This window comes from Aedes aegypti, chromosome 1, assembly GCF_002204515.2.
Source record: "Aedes aegypti strain LVP_AGWG chromosome 1, AaegL5.0 Primary Assembly, whole genome shotgun sequence".
NCBI lineage: Eukaryota > Metazoa > Arthropoda > Insecta > Diptera > Culicidae > Aedes > Aedes aegypti.
In genome coordinates this window covers 46892979-46911373 of record NC_035107.1, presented here as the reverse complement: position 1 = coordinate 46911373, position 18395 = coordinate 46892979, and the positions used below count along the sequence as shown (strand labels likewise).

At 35.6% G+C, this 18395-nt stretch overlaps 1 long non-coding RNA gene across 1 annotated transcript; it reads left to right on the top strand.

The window, feature by feature from the left end:
- The first annotated feature begins 3921 nt into the window (after positions 1-3921).
- LOC5574514 lies at positions 3922-17815 on the top strand. Its single transcript, XR_002500344.1, has 3 exons — positions 3922-4168; positions 4321-4826; positions 17616-17815. It is a non-coding gene; the product is annotated as an uncharacterized LOC5574514 (long non-coding RNA).
- Positions 17816-18395: the final 580 nt, after the last annotated feature.

Here is an 18395-nt window from a genome sequence, read left to right as displayed (position 1 = left end):
TTTTTTTTCTCTCTCTGTCTCTTTGCATGATTGCTAGATGATGACAGTTGGCGCACGATTTGTCACTTTGACATCACGTCACGCTTTCTTCCGCTTGTATGGAATACGTGGCGTTTCAGTTATTTGTTCTACCAGTTGAAGGCCTGTGTAGTACTGGCAAAGACACGTGGACGTGACTTCAGGATAATAATTTATAATTAATATAATCATCATACATTTGGAGGCGAACCAGCCTGTGGCTGTAAGCCTCACTAATAAAGAAATTAAAAAAAAAATCGTCATACATACTGTGAACTCGTAAGGTAATCTCGTAGGTAACTTCAGTTTGATACACGATCAAGCTATGGTTATTATTATTCATCTTTATTTCATTTTTGGCTTTTTCTATAAGTGGTTGCAAAATTGATAAAAGACATAAAACCTAATCATCAATTTCAGTTGTTATTTTTCTTTACTCAATCACCCATATATATTCAGTCTTACGAACCAAACCAAGCAGATATGTTGACATGAATAATTACCCATTCTTAAGAGTGGCACTTTACGGCTGCCTTAAAAATATAACTGCCGTACCTCGTTAGCCAAACCGATTTGCATAATTTTTGTCACCTGGTTTTCGGCAAAGTAAACATTTACTCTACTTCTCCGTGGTGCAGCATGGGTATCGACCGGGTGGACAATTACGCCGAGCACCGACCGATAACCTCATTTCCGGAATTCCCCGGCTCAGGTCCGTCGATGGCCTTACCGGTGGATAATCACCTTGTCCTTTTTGTCCGTTACCCATTTGTTTTTTCGACACCTGCAAGTGGCGAAAGTCGGAAATCCCTGAATCAAATATCCACATCGCAGTAGTTTGTGAAAACGAGAACCGATCCCTTTCAACGCCTACTTTTCGCTCAACGCCTCCGTTGATCGAATCCGTTTACCTGCGCGAAAGTCTCCACAAGATCTCTAGGTGAAGAAAACTCTCTCAGCGGAGAAGAATACAGTGGATTCACGTGGAGAGGTGCGATAAACCGTATGGAGGACAATCCAATGGACACAACATGCTTCACATTTGCTTATCGCTTCGATGGTGCTGATGATGATTGATATCGGAGGCGCCGCGCCACTTTGGTCAATACGGTCAACACCTTCTGGCTTGGGTTGTTTTGAACCGACGACGACGACGACGCCAACGTAAACGAGGTCGCACGCCTCGTCGTTTATTGCGAAAAAATATCAACATTTCTCCACCACTTGTATGTAATCGGAGTGTGATATAGGGAAAGTGTTCCAGTTATGGCCATAGTGGTTCCCTATTTGGCCATATGTGAAATTTCGATGACTTACACATTTTTAATCTTTTTGAATGTTTCAACATCAAGATACATCCTATATCTTACTAGTAAAACACACAAAACTTTTCAAAATGTGAAGACATTCAGATTATCACGTATGGCGAAATAGGGAACCACTATGGCCATAACTGGTACACCTACCCTATTCGAATACGCGCTGATAGGAAGCATCGATAGGGCTTATCGTGTCCCTGGTCAAGAATAGCAACCGCAATCACCGGGAGATAGGGGCCAGCGGTTATCGACATGGCCAGGGTTGCCAGAATCGCCGAATTTTTATAATAATATTTCTTATAACCAGGTGTTTAGTGTTATGGATAATTGAAAGTAGAGCTGATATGATTGACAATTACTAAGTTTGTCAAATCAAATTATGTTCGTACGACCGCTTGACGAACTGTCAGATTTTGTTGTATCATCATAATTCACCATATTTCGAGTGATCGCTGCTCGTATAGCATAGATGTGATTATGAAACCGGAATGGAGAATATTTTCGATTGTTGCGTGAATGCGAAGCAGCGGAAAAGCATCGGCATTCAAACAAATAGTGGCTGAAACATGAAACTTGAACAATTTGATACGCGATTTGTATGGCTCATCATCATACACCAGTATTTGATCATTGGAAACATGTAGGGAGCAGGATTTTTAACAATTCGGCCGATAAAATCTCCTAGGTGCCAAAAGTGAATCAAGAAACAGTTCTTTATTCCACTTGGATCTAAAATTTTTACTGAGGGTGTTTCTGAAGGCTACAGTGGAGTTTATTATTGAATTTTGGGATGTTACTAAGAATGCTTAAAGAAGGAGTTTATCCAGGAATTCCTAAATGAAATTCTTCACGAATTGCTATACAGAAACTTATCCTTCAAAAATTCCTTCAAGAAATCTTTCTATAATTTCACCAGGGATTATTTCAGAAAATCCTACATGCATTCCTCCGGAAAATGTCTTAGGGACTCCAGAAGTAAACATCAAATATTTCTTCAGCAATTTCACATAGAATTCTGCCAGGAATTGGAATGGTCCACCACGGTTACCCCAATACCTTCTAACTTCCTTTTCTTCAGAAATTTCACCAGGGAATTTTCCAGATATTTATATCAGAAATTTATCTGGTAATTTCTACAAAAATAAACTTCCACAAATTTTTTAAGCTGAATAGAAAATTTAGAAAATCTTTCAAAAATTGCACCAGGAATTCCTCCGGTAAATCCTCCAGGAAGTCCTGCAGTAATTCATTAAGAAATCCCTCTAGAGATTACTACGTGAGATATAATGCATCCACAAATTCTATCATGATTTTCTTAGGAAAATCCTCCAGCATTCCTGTCAGTGATTCCTTTAAAAATTTCTAAAGCAAATCCCTTAGGGATTCTTTCAGCAAATTTTTTATAGATTTCTCCAGGAAATTCTACAAAGATTTCCAGAAAATTCCCCAACAAATTCCTCAAGGTATTCCTCTTTCAGGAACTCTTCAGGAATTCCTCCAGAAAATCTTCCAGGGATTCCTTTTTTTATTAGTTCAAGGGGTTTACCAGAGGTTTCTAAGTGATCCCTCCAGAGATTCCACTTATACACAATCCTCCAGGGATTCATTATGGAAATATTCTGGATTAGTCCAGAAATTTCTTCAGTGATTCATCCAGAATTTTCTGGATAATAAGAGATTCCTTAGAAATTTCACTGACGGTTCATGCAGAAAATTCCATTTACCCTTCAGAAAATTCTTCAGAGATTCTTTTAGAGTTTTCTTGATAAATGACTTCAGAAATTCCTCCAGTGTTTAACATAAGAGATTTATCCAGATTTTTTTTCATAAATTGACTACAGAGCTTCTTCATAAATTACTACAGAGCCTCCACATGATTTCTTGAAAGAACTCATCAAATTTCTTGACATATTCCTCTAAAATTCCTCCTCGAATTCGTTCTAAAACTCCTCTGGGAATGTAACCAGGAATTATTCCTTGGCATTCCTTTAAGAATTTCTCTAAAAATTTGTACAGGGAATCAGAAAATTCTATGAATTCTCCGAAGGATTTCTTCAGAAATTCATGCACAGGTTTCGTTCAAAAATTCCTACAGAGATTCCTCTACGATTCTTCCATAAAATACATCAGCGATTTTTACAGAATTTCTCCAAAGAATTCCTTCAGCAGTTCCTCTAGAAATTTATCCAATGATATCTCGAGAATATTGATAACTAATTCCCTCAGGTTGTTTTCCACGAACTCCTTTACGATTTGCTTCAGGAATATCTGTAGGAATTAAGTATTGCAAGGGTTTTACAAGGATTATCCACTATCACCATTACATCCAGAAATATTTCCAGAAGATACTTCGGAAACTCCTCTACACAGCAAAAAATTATGTAATATGACTCGATGTAATAATGCCGACGTAATGAAAAATCAATGTAATCACAAATTTCAGATGCATAATAACATCAACTGCGGTGTGATATCACATTGCCCTTAAATTACATTGAAATGACATAATCACTCAGCAGTACGTTGGTCTTGTGTAATATTTACATATGAAACACGTACAATATTACACATAAACAGCTGCAACCACATCATTCCGACATGGTTTAGTGATATTACACAAAACCGATGTTATTTCACATTCCATCTCAATGCGATAATAAATCTCGCAACACTGTCCGCATGTTGTTGTTTGATAGTCGAGAAACGACGGCGCCATTTGTTTTTTGGAGCTGTTCGCGTTTAAATCTGTGTTTAAGTGGTTTTATCACAAAAATTTGATAATAAAATTGAAAAAATAGTGTCTCAGGCCATGACTACGTGTATTAATTGTGGTAAGTATCGGTTTCAGTGAAAAAGTAAACCATACGACGGGATCAGAATTTCGATCGTCCGGTGGTTAAAATGAAATAACCCAGCGGTCGTTGGAGCGAAATGCACCAAAAACTAACATGATTTTTTTTTCTTATACATTAAATTTTAACAGGACCAGGAAGAAGCTGCATTCATCCGGTGCTAGGCTGACCATCTACGTTAGCACCAGCGGCAACAACACAGTTGGAAGGGAGCCGTGCCAGCAATCCGGACAGATTAACCACACATGTGTCCCCGGAGTACATATTCATTATGATGCCACCGCTTTCACAGCCCATTCAGGATCTTCCGCCAGTGCAATAAGTCTGGCCAGGGGCAACTATATGCAGGTGACATAATCTACGAATCGATTGCGGATTGCGTCGGAGAATCTGTTCGACCTGTTTTGCACCGTCGGTGTGGTGATCGCTTCCGATCCGCGCTACAAGATGGCTTTCTAGTGAAGCTGGCCTTGCAATCGACGTATATTTTTTGGCGAGAAGCAGAAGGATGTCGCAATTTCAAGGAGCTGGAAAATCACAGGCCGGAACGGATGGTTCTACCCGGGGTAGGCGTTCCACATAACGATTTAGTGCGTTGCCTATGTGCAACCTAATGAACCTAATTCCAGCGATGAGGGTAATTATTCATGTTAATCTCTCCCTCAACTTCTACTTTTATCTAGCGTTACGATCAATTTAGGTCTTACCCTACTTCTCAGCTTAGTGTGCTATGGGCTCTACATTCCTTGTTAATTATTAGTCAGGTCTCCTATTAGACTATTTGTGGCCTTCCTTAGCCGAGTGGTTACAGTCAGCGGCTACAAAGCAAAGCCATGCTGAAGGTGTCTGGGTTCAATTTCCGGTCGGTCCAGGATATTTTCGTAATGGAAATTTACTTGACTTCCCTGGTAGTATTGCCAAATGATATATAAATGCGAAAATGGCGACTTTGACAAAGAAAGCTCTCAGTTAATAACTGTGGAAGTGCTAATAAGAACACTAAGCTGAGAAGCAGGCTCTGTCCCAGTGAGGACGTAATGCCAAGAAAATTAGGAAGTCTCCTATTAGACGCTGCCACCCATTTTACGCCCACCGCGATTTCTCAGCTGTCGTTTAATTTATTCTAGTGATATTTGGTAGGTGATAAGTTGATACTATATATGCCTCAATCACAAACGAAAAATCAGCTTCACTCAATTGGAAACTGCTGGGAAATTGCGTTAGGAGGAAAGTGGGTGGCAGCGTCTGTATGTTTTTGCATATCATGTAAGGTAGTCAGCAGGGAAATACCTTCAATAATTTTCGAAAAAAAAAACTTTCAGTTCTTTTGAACATTGAAAGTGAATTTTTGACAAAAGCTAGGTGTTCTCTTAAATTTTGAATGATACTTGTTTTAAATTATAGATAGATATTGCCGTCAATCCTTGCTTTACTATTAGTTGCCTCAGATTCCAAATACAATGATTCAAATACAACTTTTGTTAACAGCATTTCGGTGGAAAATGTATCGGGGCCAATCCTTGAATTTTCAAGAGCACTACTAATCTAAATATAGGGGCCCAGATATCCGTAGCGGTAAACGCGCAGCTATTCAGCATGACCATGCTGAGGGTCGTGGGTTCGAATTTTCTCGATTCCCAGGGCATAGAGTATCTGCCACTCGATATACATATGCAAAAATGGTCAATCGGCAAAGAAAGCTCTCAGTTAATAACTGTGGAAGTGCTCATAAGAACACTAATCTGAGAAGCAGGGTTTGTCCCAGTAGGGGCGTAACGCCAGAAAGAAGAAGAAGAAGAACTAATCTAAAGAACCTTACAACCCTTTGTGCTGAAAATTTAACTCATATGTCACGCGCTGGTGGTGAACAGTGAGTTAAATTTTCAGCGCAAACTGTTGTCTGGTTTTCTGCATTTGTGCTCTTGAAAATTCGTGTTTTGGCTTCGATGAATCTTCAACTTAATACCTCAATAACTTAATTTTCAATAGTTCCAGGCTGGCAGCAAGTCTTTTTGGAGACTTTGTCTCTATTTCAAAGCAAGTCTCCTAATACAATTGACGGGGTTGGTGGTCTGATGGCTACCGCTTCTGTTTCATAAGCAGAAGGTCATGGGTTCAATCCCAGGCCCGTCCCTTTCCTCGTACTTTGTAGTTGTATATCTTTCACTTGCTTCTATCTTCCATTCTAAATCTATCACACTCAAACTATTCGTTCATAGCAAACGCTAGAACCAGAGACGGACAAGAAACCGTTTCCCTAACGCTTCCATTCTTCCACGCGCATGTCTTTCCTTACGCCTGATTCATAGGCAGTCTGCTAACCACAAAAGCAAGCCTCTCTGCCATGCCTTTCCCCCAATCCACACACTCCCGCATGTACTGGCGTAGATGCAGTGGTATATACGGTCTACGTGGGAGCCAGTATAATGCATCATCAATTCCTCCCCCTTCCCCACATTGGTCTGCATTCTGACGTGGCAGGCACCATTGTCGCTAAAAATAGAAGATCACCAGCACTTATACACTGAGGATGCCTGTTAGTCCCAAGCAGTCATTCGGTTGGTTCCTTGTGTAAGTGCAGCTGATCTGGCGATACTGGAGTAGCATCTACGGGCGGCCAATCAAGCTCAAGCTCAAGCTCAAGCTCATTTCAAAGCAAGTCTCCTAATACCTTGGGCTTTGGATTATATTTTCCAAGGAGCGATGAGTTTTGATAATTGATCGCTGTCGTTAGTAGTTTTGATTAGATATTGGGTAAATTTCAAAGCAATGTCAACCTTTTTATTTCAAAATTCAGATATTATCTTCTGACCTAATGATTCTGGTTAAACTATTGCATAGTACGGCTATACTGCCGTGAATCGCAAGTCAGTCCCATCTGTAAAAAGTAGACATTGATAAAATGGGTTGTGAAGTTTGCAACCTCGTTTTTCATACAAATATTCAAAAAATACCTGAGAATTGGCACATGTTCCAATCTTAATGAAACTTTCACAACTTGCTTTTCACTACAATATCTTTCCGAGAAAAATGTAAAGATGATCAAAACAAGTTGCATTTTTGTGTTCCACGGTGCGAAAGTCTGTAGTGGGACTGATATGCAATTACTTTTCATTATGGGACAATTTGACTTGCTGTTTTTTCCTCTTTTTTCCGAACAAATTATTTTATTTCATTAGTACAGCTGAAACGGCATTGGAATATATGTTTAAAACTGAACTCAATTTTGACGAAAATGCAGATGGGACTGACTTGCGATTCACGGCAGTATAACCCATCAAAATTACTTTCACTTCGGGAAAATATAGGCAATTAGCAAATGTAAAATAAAGGGAATCAAAATATCTTTTATAAGAACATTTTAGCAATAATCATTCACTTTTGGTAGTAACAGAATATTTAAGAGCACTTTGCAAAAAGAAAAACAGGAAAATTCTTAAAATTCACTAGTAGGTTAAACCAGTAAATTATTTCATTGCGTCTGCGACTTGCAGACTTCTTTAATGTTGAGTGCTCGGGAAAAATCTTGGAATATTTCTTTGATACTCAAAGTTTTATTTTTGATCTAAACGTTATTTTTCGCTTTGGGCAATAATTTATTTTTATTCGCGAATTAATGAGTTTTGTTTTTAATTTTTCTAATTTTTATTTTTCAACATCGCTATCAATTCTTATTTTTTTCTTGATGCCTCCTCTGGTTACCGGTTTTTGACAGAAACAAAATTAGGCTTTACGGTGCTTTAAGAAGTATGATTTTATTTATTTTTTTTTCTAAGACATGTTTTATTTTTCGTGTACCTAACGGAAGAACAGTTTTAAACCTGGTTTGCGGCTGACAAGTTATTTCTCACCCTATCTTAAACCATGGGCAATTCCTTTGAGGAACCGCCCAAGAAAACGCTTTTTCGGATCGCAGTACGCAGTTAAAAATAAATGTCAGTTTAAGATGTTTTCAATTAGCATATTTTCCTGACAAATGGAAAAATGCTAAGGTTGTTCCAATTTTAAAACCAGACAAAAATCCTGCAGAAGCTTCTAGCTATCGTCCAATCAGTTTGCTTTCCTCCATCAGTAAACTTTTTGAAAAGGTTATTTTGAACAGAATGATGGCCCACATCAACGAAAATTCAATTTTTGCCAATGAACAGTTTGGATTCCGCCATGGACATTCGACCACTCACCAACTTTTACGTGTAACAAATTTGATCCGTTCCAACAAATCTGAAGGCTATTCTACCGGTCTTGCTCTTCTAGACATAGAAAAAGCATTCGACAGTGTTTGACATGAAGGTTTGATTGTAAAATTAAAAAATTTAATTTTCCAACATACATTGTTAGAATAATTCAAAGTTATCTGTCAAATCGTACACTTCAGGTTAATTATCAGAATTCCAGATCTGAAAGACTTCCTGTAAGAGCTGGGGTTCCTCAAGGCAGCATTTTGGGACCAATATTATACAATATTTTCACATCTGACTTACCTGAGTTACCTCAGGGATGTCAAAAATCTTTGTTTGCGGATGACACAGGCCTCTCCGCCAAAGGACGAAGCCTGCGTGTCATCTGTAGTCGATTGCAAAAAAGTTTGGATATATTTTCTTCATACTTGCAAAAATGGAAGATTTCTCCTAATGCTTCCAAAACTCAACTAATAATATTCCCACATAAACCAAAAGCTCTTTATTTGAAACCTTCAAGTAGACATGTTGTCACGATGAGAGGGGTTCCAATAAATTGGTCAGATGAAGTTAAGTATCTTGGGCTCATGCTAGATAAGAATTTAACTTTCAAAAATCACATTGAGGGCATTCAAGCCAAATGTAATAAATATGTAAAATGTCTCTATCCCCTTATTAATAGAAAATCAAAACTTTGTCTTAAGAACAAGCTTTTGATATTCAAACAAATTTTCAGGCCAGCCATGTTGTATGCTGTACCAATATGGACTAGCTGTTGTAATACCAGGAAGAAAGCTTTGCAGAGAATTCAAAATAAAATTTTGAAAATGATTCTGAGACTTCCTCCCTGGTATAGTACCAATGAGTTACATAGAATATCCAATATTGAAACATTGGAACAAATGTCAAATAAAATAATTAATAATTTCAGGCAAAAATCGTTACAATCTTCTATTGCCACGATTAATGCTTTATATGTTTAGGTTAAGTTAGGTTAAGTATATTCAAAGCGTTTTTTTTTCTCTTATAAGCAGGTGAAATCAACTCACCTGTAAAAAATCTGAACTGCTACGGCAAATGAAATGTAATATGTTGTTAACAAAATGTTAATAAAATCTCAAATTTGTTTTACCAAATTAGGATGATAGTGTTGTCAAATAACACAGAACACCTAGATATAAGAAATGAATGTAATGTTTGGAATGATACTAAAAAAATTAGAAAAAAAAAAGTCAGTTTAAGCCTGATTTGCTACTGAAATCGCTAAAGAAATTTCTCGCCGATTCCTTGCAGAAATTTTCTACAGCGACTCCCATTTGAACTGACAGTTCTTTTCAACTGCGTACTGCGATCAGAAAAAAGCGCATTCTTGATCGTTTCCTTGCAGAAATTTTCCATGCATCAAGATAGGACGAGAAACTACTTGTCAGCAGCGAATCAGGCTTTAAGCGAAGTATGCACTTCAACAGAAAAGTAATCGCCTATCTCGATGCGTGGGAAATTTCTTGCAAGAAATGGTCAAAAAAGCATTTTTCTTTGATCGCAGTACGCAGTTGAAAAGAAATGTCATTTCAAATGGAGCTTGCTGTAGAAAATTTCTTGACCATTTCTTCCGCAGAAATTTTTACTTTTCTTGAGTGGAACAGCATACTTAGCTTTAAACGGGAATCGTTGTAGAAAATTTATGCAAGGAATTTGTGTTTTTTTTTTTTCGTAGCTCGGAAATCAAAATGATTTTATTTTTGGCTTAAACTTTGGCTCATAACACATATAAGGAAAGTGTTTTATGACTTTTGGAACTATTTTGTATTTAAAAAAAAATGAAAAATTGTATTTTTATGTAACCTACAAAGGCCTGGGGTTCATGTGACGTGGAATATAAAAAAATCGTACCTTTTATATTTTTCTACAATCAACCGATCACATAAGAGCTTGGTGATACTAAAATAATTTCAAATCTGTTTTTCCGTTAGATACACGGAAAATGAAATATGTTCCAGAAAAAAAAATCAAAAAATAATATTTTCAAAAGTTTTCTAAAAACTGGAATTTTTATTATTTGCCAAAAATCAGTAACCAGAAGAGGCTTTAAGAAAAAGTGAAAAAGGATAGGGATGTTCAAAAACAAACATTATAAAAATGAAAAACCAAAAATCATAAATTCGCGAATAAAAATAAATCATTGCCCAAAACGTGTTTAGAACGATTTTAGATAACGAAAAATTATATTTAGATTGAAATTAAAAATTTGGGTATTAGAGGGTTAGAACGAGAGTCGCTGTAAAAATTTTTTGCAATGAATCGTTGAGAAATTTCATAAGTGACTACTTTTCAGCAGCAAATCGGCCTTTAAAATAAATTTAATTCCACCAGGTTTTCTTTCTTTGTTAGATTGATTGTGGAAGAATCTTAATTGTACTAATTTTTATATTACACTTTAAATCACAATCAGGCATTTAAAGTTTATGAAATATTACAATTTTTCAAATATTTTCAAGCATACAAAAATGTTTCTAAAATCATAAAAAAAAATTTCCTGATATGCATGTTAAAGTCCAACCTATTAATCGGAAAAATGATTATTTCCACCTCAAAACTACGAAATAAATATTTACAAAAAAATCTGAAAGAATACTTCGTCTTAAGGCGGGGTTGGATCTTAGAGAGTTATTAACAAAGGATAACTTATTTGGAGATTATTTGATGAATTCATCGCTTAAAAATAATTTTATTTTGAGTTCTGCTGGCAATGTTTTGGGAAATTTCATAATAATATTGTTTGGCAGGTTCTTTTGAAGGTCCATTATGGATTCTTGACGAAACCTTCTAATGTTTTCTAGTGAGATCTTTGGAAGAAGCCTAAAACTTTCGTATAAAACCAGTTTTTCATTAATCAGGGAATGAAGGTCTCCCGATTAAATTAAGAATTTATGCCTTGAAGAAGCTCTCAAAGTGTAAGCTATGGCTGGTACAGGTATCTCCTTACAGTTTTAATCACTTTTGATGCAAGTATCTAAAAAATACTGATACAAGTAGCTTAATATACTAGTCACTTGTTTCCTTTTTTCTCTTTGCAGTGAATCCTAGTCCGATATTTTGCAAGCTCCATACAATTCTCAATACGCGATTATTCCATAGGTTCTCCAAAAATGTCGAGAAAAAGCTTAAGAAATTCTATTTCCTATAATTTTCCCAAGGACTACTTTGAAAGTTTCCCAGGATTTCCTCCACAGATTTTCCACTAATTCTTTCGTCAATATGTCAGGTAGTTACTCTAGCAGATATTCCAGTGATTCCTGCAAGACTTCTTTCTAAAAATACTCGCACAGTTTTTAGAGAAATTCGTTTGGGATTACTTTTGCAGTTTTTCTACACATTTGTTGAGTGATATCTTAAGTAGAATTCAATTGGTGGTTCGAGAAATTTGAGATTCCAGCGTAGCGCGATCAGTGAGTGGAATACAAACATCAGTGTCGCTGCTTGGCGGCCAGTGAGAGAAATTGATTGTTCGAAAGGTTGTTGCCTGTACTTTTTGCCGCTGGCGCCAACTGCTAGTGTTTAAGAACGAAATAAACAGTCGTTACCCTATTGCTTGTAGACATTCCCGCAAAAAATGCAGGATATAATCTTTGAAATTTTCTTCGGCAACAAACTTCCTTAAGGAATCTCAAAAAGGCGGGTAGAAGACCTTCTTCATAGACCTTTAGGTGAATTCCAGCGAACAATTTCTTCGAAGAGAAGAAATTTTCGTCCATTACGTACCAGCAATAAAATTTTCTTTTCTTCGAAGAAAATACGCGCCGGAATTCTCCTACTGGTCATTATTTTGAGATGTAGGTCTCGAAAAAGTCTCTATTTTTGACAGAACATACATATTTTTTATATTCAATCCAAATATCATTTCTTGCTTTCGGCAAGGATTTATTTTTACGCGAATTCATGAATTTTGGTTTTTGATTATTTTGATATTTATGTTTGAACGTCTCTGTTCTTTTCCATTTTTATTGAAGTCTCTTCTGGTTATCAATTTTTGACAATAATAAAAATCTTTGAAGAAATTCCTTACGAAAATTTGTGTGATTTCTAGGAAAAAATCTTTTATTTCATGTTAAATTCTTGAAAGTTTGTGAAACAAAATTTTTGAATGAATTCCTTTAGGGAATCGGTAGAACAACCTACTTCTGAAGATATGTGAAGATTTAGATATCTGATATAATTGTTGATGAAATAACCAGTAAATTTTGAGAAATCCAGTGATATTTGTAATGTCACGAGGGATTTCCAAAAAAGTCTGAGAAATATTTAAAAAAAAATCCGATCGGATTCAATGAGGAATCAAACTTTGTTTATTTTTTTGTTATGTTTCTTTTTGATTCTGTGGTTTCTAATGGGTCTCTTTTACGGTCATCGTTCGGTCCCTTTTTCAGAGCAAAAGGTCTCTAATGTTCCTATTTTCAACCAGTGACAATCAGCAGACAGAATTGTTCGAAGAGTTCTTGGAGTTTTTTTTTTCATATTGTCTAAACCAGGGGCCCTCCTTAGCCGAATGGTTAGAGTCAACGGCTACAAAGCAAAGCCATGCTGAAAGTGTCTGGGTTCGATTCCGGGTCGGTCCAGGATCTTTTCGTAATGGAAATTTCCTTGACTTTTCTGGACACAAAGTATCATCGTACCTGCCACACGATATACGAATGCGAAAATGGCAACTTTGGCAAAGAAAGCTCTCAGATAATAACTGTGGAAGTGCTCATTGAACACTAAGCTGAGAAGCAGGCTTTGTCCCAGTGAGGACGTAAATGCCAAGAAGAAGAAGAAAAAGTTATGTCTAAACCAGCAGGTTTTCTTTCTGATTCTGATTAATACAATTTTAAAATATTGCTTTTCTGTAATCATTTTGTATCTTAGTTTTTCAATGCATTTTTGGCATGTGTATCGATTTACATTCAGTTTTCGTAATTTTTCGGTAAAATATTGTGTTTATTTGAAATACATTTGTAAATAGGAGAAACGACAGGGTAAATATTACAGATTGTTTTTATGTATAAATTTATAAATAACACAATGTCACAAAATAGTATCCTAATAATATAAAAAATGTTTCTATCAATAACAGTCATTTTGACTATTGAAATTTCGACTTTTTTAATATAATCTACATATACCGCAATAATAGGCAAAAAGCTATTTTCATTGTCCTATTATTAGAGTATATGCTTATTCAAAAACATATAGATTTTTTTTTAAATTCAACGTCTATCATGTAACTATATTCATCGTGAACTAATATATCCGCAGCATATAAATGTTTTGGTTTTTAACTTAAAAATTCACGCTTATTTGTATTTGTTTGTATTATGATATTAGTTCCGCAGAAAGAGGGACCGGTTAAAAATACAAGCTTTTCATTATTAGCTTTATCACCACCATCAATAATATTCATAGAAAATAGAGTTTTGAATTTATAATGAGCGTTAAATTTTCATACCGCAATAATAGGAAAATTACCCTACTTTATAATATTCAACTGCTTTGGTTTTTGTTCAATTCGTCGAAAAGTGATAGTGCTCTACATACAACATGAGCGTTTAAGCAAAAGGGTTAAAATAGAGATTTTCCTAGAAATACCTGACATACGCACCAACTAAGTCACAAGTGAAAAAAGCGCATTTGCTCGGAACACATTGCATTTTGTTCAGTTTTGGAGAGCTTCGTCCCCAAACTACGTCACAAGTAAGTCTCTGTACCAATTCTAGAAATTCATGGGTTCTGATAGCAACTGTCCAAAACAATAGAAAACAAATTCCGCTCAAAATACTCCACGCATTTCTTTTCTGGAAATTACTATTGAAATTAGCCATGCTGAATGTGTCTGGGTTCAATTCCCGGTCGGTCCAGGGTCTCTTCGTAATAGAAATTTCATTTATTTCCCTGGGCACAGAGTATCATCGTACCTGCCACACGATAAATGAGTGCGAAAATGGCAACTTAGGCGGAGAAAGCTCTAAGTTAATAACTGTGGAAGTGCTCATTTAAGCTGAGAAGCCAGCTCTGTCCCAGTGAGGACGTAATGCCAAAAAAAGAAGATACACCAGAAATCAATATCAAATTTCTATTGAAACTTCTCTCGTTTCTTTCATAGATGTAAAACTTACTAAGATACCTTAGTTAAAAAACAGCCTTTAGTCGATTGTTTAAAAATTCTTGTACACTCTTGAAAGTTGAAAAAAAAAACAAACATTCTTGTGAAGGTTAAAGATTTTTTTGAATGTTTGACGAGTCTTGGTATAATTTATAATCGTTATGTATTGTAGGATTTTTTTTTTCCAGATTTTCATAAACTTTCCTATGTAAGAATTTATTTCGGATCTTATTTTAAATCTACATCCAGCAGAAGATATGCGCGCAATTCAAACGCAACGTCAAAATTCAAGCAGGCTTGTTATACCAAAAGGCTTAAGGGCTGGTTTGTTACTGACAAGAAAAGGAATCTCCTATCTCGATGCGTGGAATTTTTTTTTCCCAGAAATGGTGCAGAAAATCACGTTTTTCTGGTCGCAGTACGCAGTTTAGAAAACATGTCATTTCAAAGGGGGCTTTCTTTAGGATATTTCTTGACCCATTCAATCAAGATTTTGTTTTACTTTTCTTGAGCGAAACATCATAGCTACTTAGCATACTTAGCTTAAAGCCTGATTCGCTGCTGACAAGTAATTTCTAGGCCTATCTTGATGCATGGGAAATTTCTGCAAGGAATCGATCAAGAATGCGCTTTTTTCGGTCAGTTCAAATGGGAGTCGCTGTAGAAAATTTCTGCAAAGAATCGGCGGGAAATTTCTTTAGCGATTCCTTTTCAGTAGCAAATCGGGCTCAAAGCTAGGTATGCTGTTCCGCTCAAGAAAAGTAAAAATTTCTGCCCAAGAAATGGTCAAGAAATTTTCTGCATTGAGCTCCATTTGAATTGAATTTTTTTTTTTCAACTGCGTACTGCGATCAAAGAAAAATGCCTTTCTTGAGCATTTCTTGCAAAAAATTTCCCACGCATCGAGATAGGCGATTACTTTTCTGTTGAAGTGCATACTTCGCTTAAGGGTGAAATTATAAAAGTTTTTTTTTTGATAGGAAAAAATCGTGCGAAAAGTTCAGAGGAACTCTGAACAGAATGCAAAGTGTTTACTTGAAATTATCTGAGAAATATGTAAATTTTTAGACATTTTCCTATTGATAGCTGTGGTTAAATTTTAAAAAATCCATTTGAAATCTTAAAAAAAGAATGCTTGTAAATTTCGAAAACCATAATCTTGTACGAAAGTAATAGTTAAGTATCCGCTAAACCTAGGTGTTTATTTAAACAAATTCTATCTTAAATTTTATATATGTTTTTCTCTCAATATTTATGTACATACGAATCTCAAAATCTACAACTCTTGAATAGATATTAAAAATAATAAAGTATTTGTAACTGATATTTCATCTAATATTTCAGGTTCTAAATGAATTAGCCCGGAGGAATTTGTAAAGAAGCTCCGTGAAGAGTTCGCTGAAATTTTCCGTACAGAATTTTTGCGGCAATTGGCGACGGAATATGATGATGAGAAAATAATCCAGATTGTACTTCTGTGAGTCCGCAACAAAAAACATTGTTGGGATTAGTACATCCAAGTAATGCTGCAACATCGCTCAATAATCGCGTCGTTGGACTGGCGAACGCTTCGCCGTTTAGTGCTCTACTGCCGTTCTCCTTATATTTGTCTATAAGATTTACAGAGAACATGGGACAATTAGGCGTGGAAGAGCAGTCCAGCGACGTATTGAAATTGCCTGTGTCGCTCGAACACCAACACGTAAAAATGACCAGTGTTCAGCTAGCTTTTCGTCGTGTGATGATTAGTTGAGCGATTTTTTTCGTGATTGGAAGAAATATTGAAATATAAGAAAACTTGATTCTGTCTTCACTGACAATATTTATTGCATTCACGAGTTAGTTGTGTAATATTAAATAATGTAATAATAAATGTAATATATAAAATCCGGTGAAATCCTGGATGACCGGAAAAGTTCACTAAGAACTTTCCAGGAAAATATCTTGAGCAATTACTATGCGTTATTTATAAAACCGGCGTTAAAGCAAACAAAATAAATGTTTCATGCGCAAGGTCCTAATTACGTATTTCAAAATCTTACGGTGCGTTCTGCTTTTTTTAACCCCTCTATCGGCAGCTTCACTCAAAAAACTTTTCTATTTTAACAAGCCCTCAAAAAACTTTTCTATTTTAAGAATCTGTGTCGATATTGATCATTGGTCATCTGGTTTCGGAGAAATTCCGAATTTTTTTGGGGGACCGACGTTTATCCATAACCAACGTAAATATCTCAGGCTACCGAATTTTTCTCATGTTCGATCATTCGATACTCGAAACAATACTTCAATGAGAGACTGATGTGAAAAAATAAGTAAATTGGTGCACCAGTTTTGGAGTAATGAAAATGTTTGTTTCTGGTACCGTTCGAGCCGTATAAAAATCTTGAAATCTTCAAAAAAACATAATTTTGTAATTTTTAGATTTCTTGAAGACAACTCAACCGATTTCCATGATATTTTCGTAGAAGTTCCTTATAACCTGACATTGTAGGGTGTTTTATGTATTTTGGACAGAACGTTACGAGTGTATAATTTGGCCACCTCCATTTGGTTTTACCGCAAATGGTCAAATTATGTACGTGTAACGGTCTGTCCAAAATACTTCGATCACCCTATAGCCCACATTTTAATTATAAATAAATAAATTTTATATGGGGAAACAATTTTTATATGGCGAATGTCGATCCCCTAAACATCTAAATATCTTCAATATTGACACAGATTATAAAAATAGAAGCGTTTTTTGAGGGCGTGTGAAAAAATATCGAAAAATAAAAAGTTATCGTTATTTTTTGTAGTAAAATAAGGAAGCTGTCGGTAGAAGGGTTAATAAAACGTACAAGACATTTTTTTTTAATGTTAAACAGACTATAAGAAGTATTATAGAATTTCTAATGAATGCTAGAGTTCCTAAACAAATCCTCATAAAAATGCGAAAAGAATCTTGGTTGAGTTCTTGTAGGAACACTTCCAGAACTTTTTATTAGCATTTCTACAAGAAAATGGAAGTACTTAAATATAATATTTTTTGTTATCAGCTTACTTATCTTCAAACACGTAAATGTTAGGTTCTATATTCATCTAATATTTCTTTTATTTTTTTTGCCAGGTTAACGAGTTTGGAATTCCTGATCGAATTGTACTGCCCGTTCCATAGTCTGCTTTAAGGGAACAAGTATATTTTGTATTTGTCCTTCAGGCATATATCCATCCATTTGGAAATATGACCCAGGTGGCCGTCGATCTGTCGTGTAAAATCATGTAAATAATAAATAGTGAAAAATAAAGAGAATATGATAAATCAACGCATTTTCTTCTTCTCAATTATTATGTATCTGGTTACATAAGAATTCTATTCAATGGCTGAATGAAATGCTATTTATCCTTTTATTTCTAATGAAAGTTATTAAGATACTGTTTTATTAAAGTAAACAATTTTTTAAAACCTGAAGATTAAATTTATGAGCGTAAAAGGATAAAAAAGCATTTCAATCAGCCATTGAACAGAATTTGCGATCGTTTTTTTTTTTTGCTTAAATCCCTTAGATTACATAGCTTTCCTATTACATCGCATCGATTACATCGAATTGTGTACGTTGAATATATTACATCGGGCAAATTACATCGGTCGCGTTTATTACACCAATAGCCCGCGAGTACGTCGAGCTGTGTAATATTACCCAACCGAGGGAACGACTTGGTTGCAGCGGTTTCGATGTAATATTCAACAACTTTTTTTGCTGTGTATGTATTCCTCCAGAGATTGCTTCTGAAATTTCACAATCTCTCTTCTAGAAATTGCTTCAAAGCTTCCACTAGAAATTTCCAGAAATTCTGCCATAAGCTTCTTCATTGACTCCGTCAGTTTTCTTTCACAAATTCAGTCAGT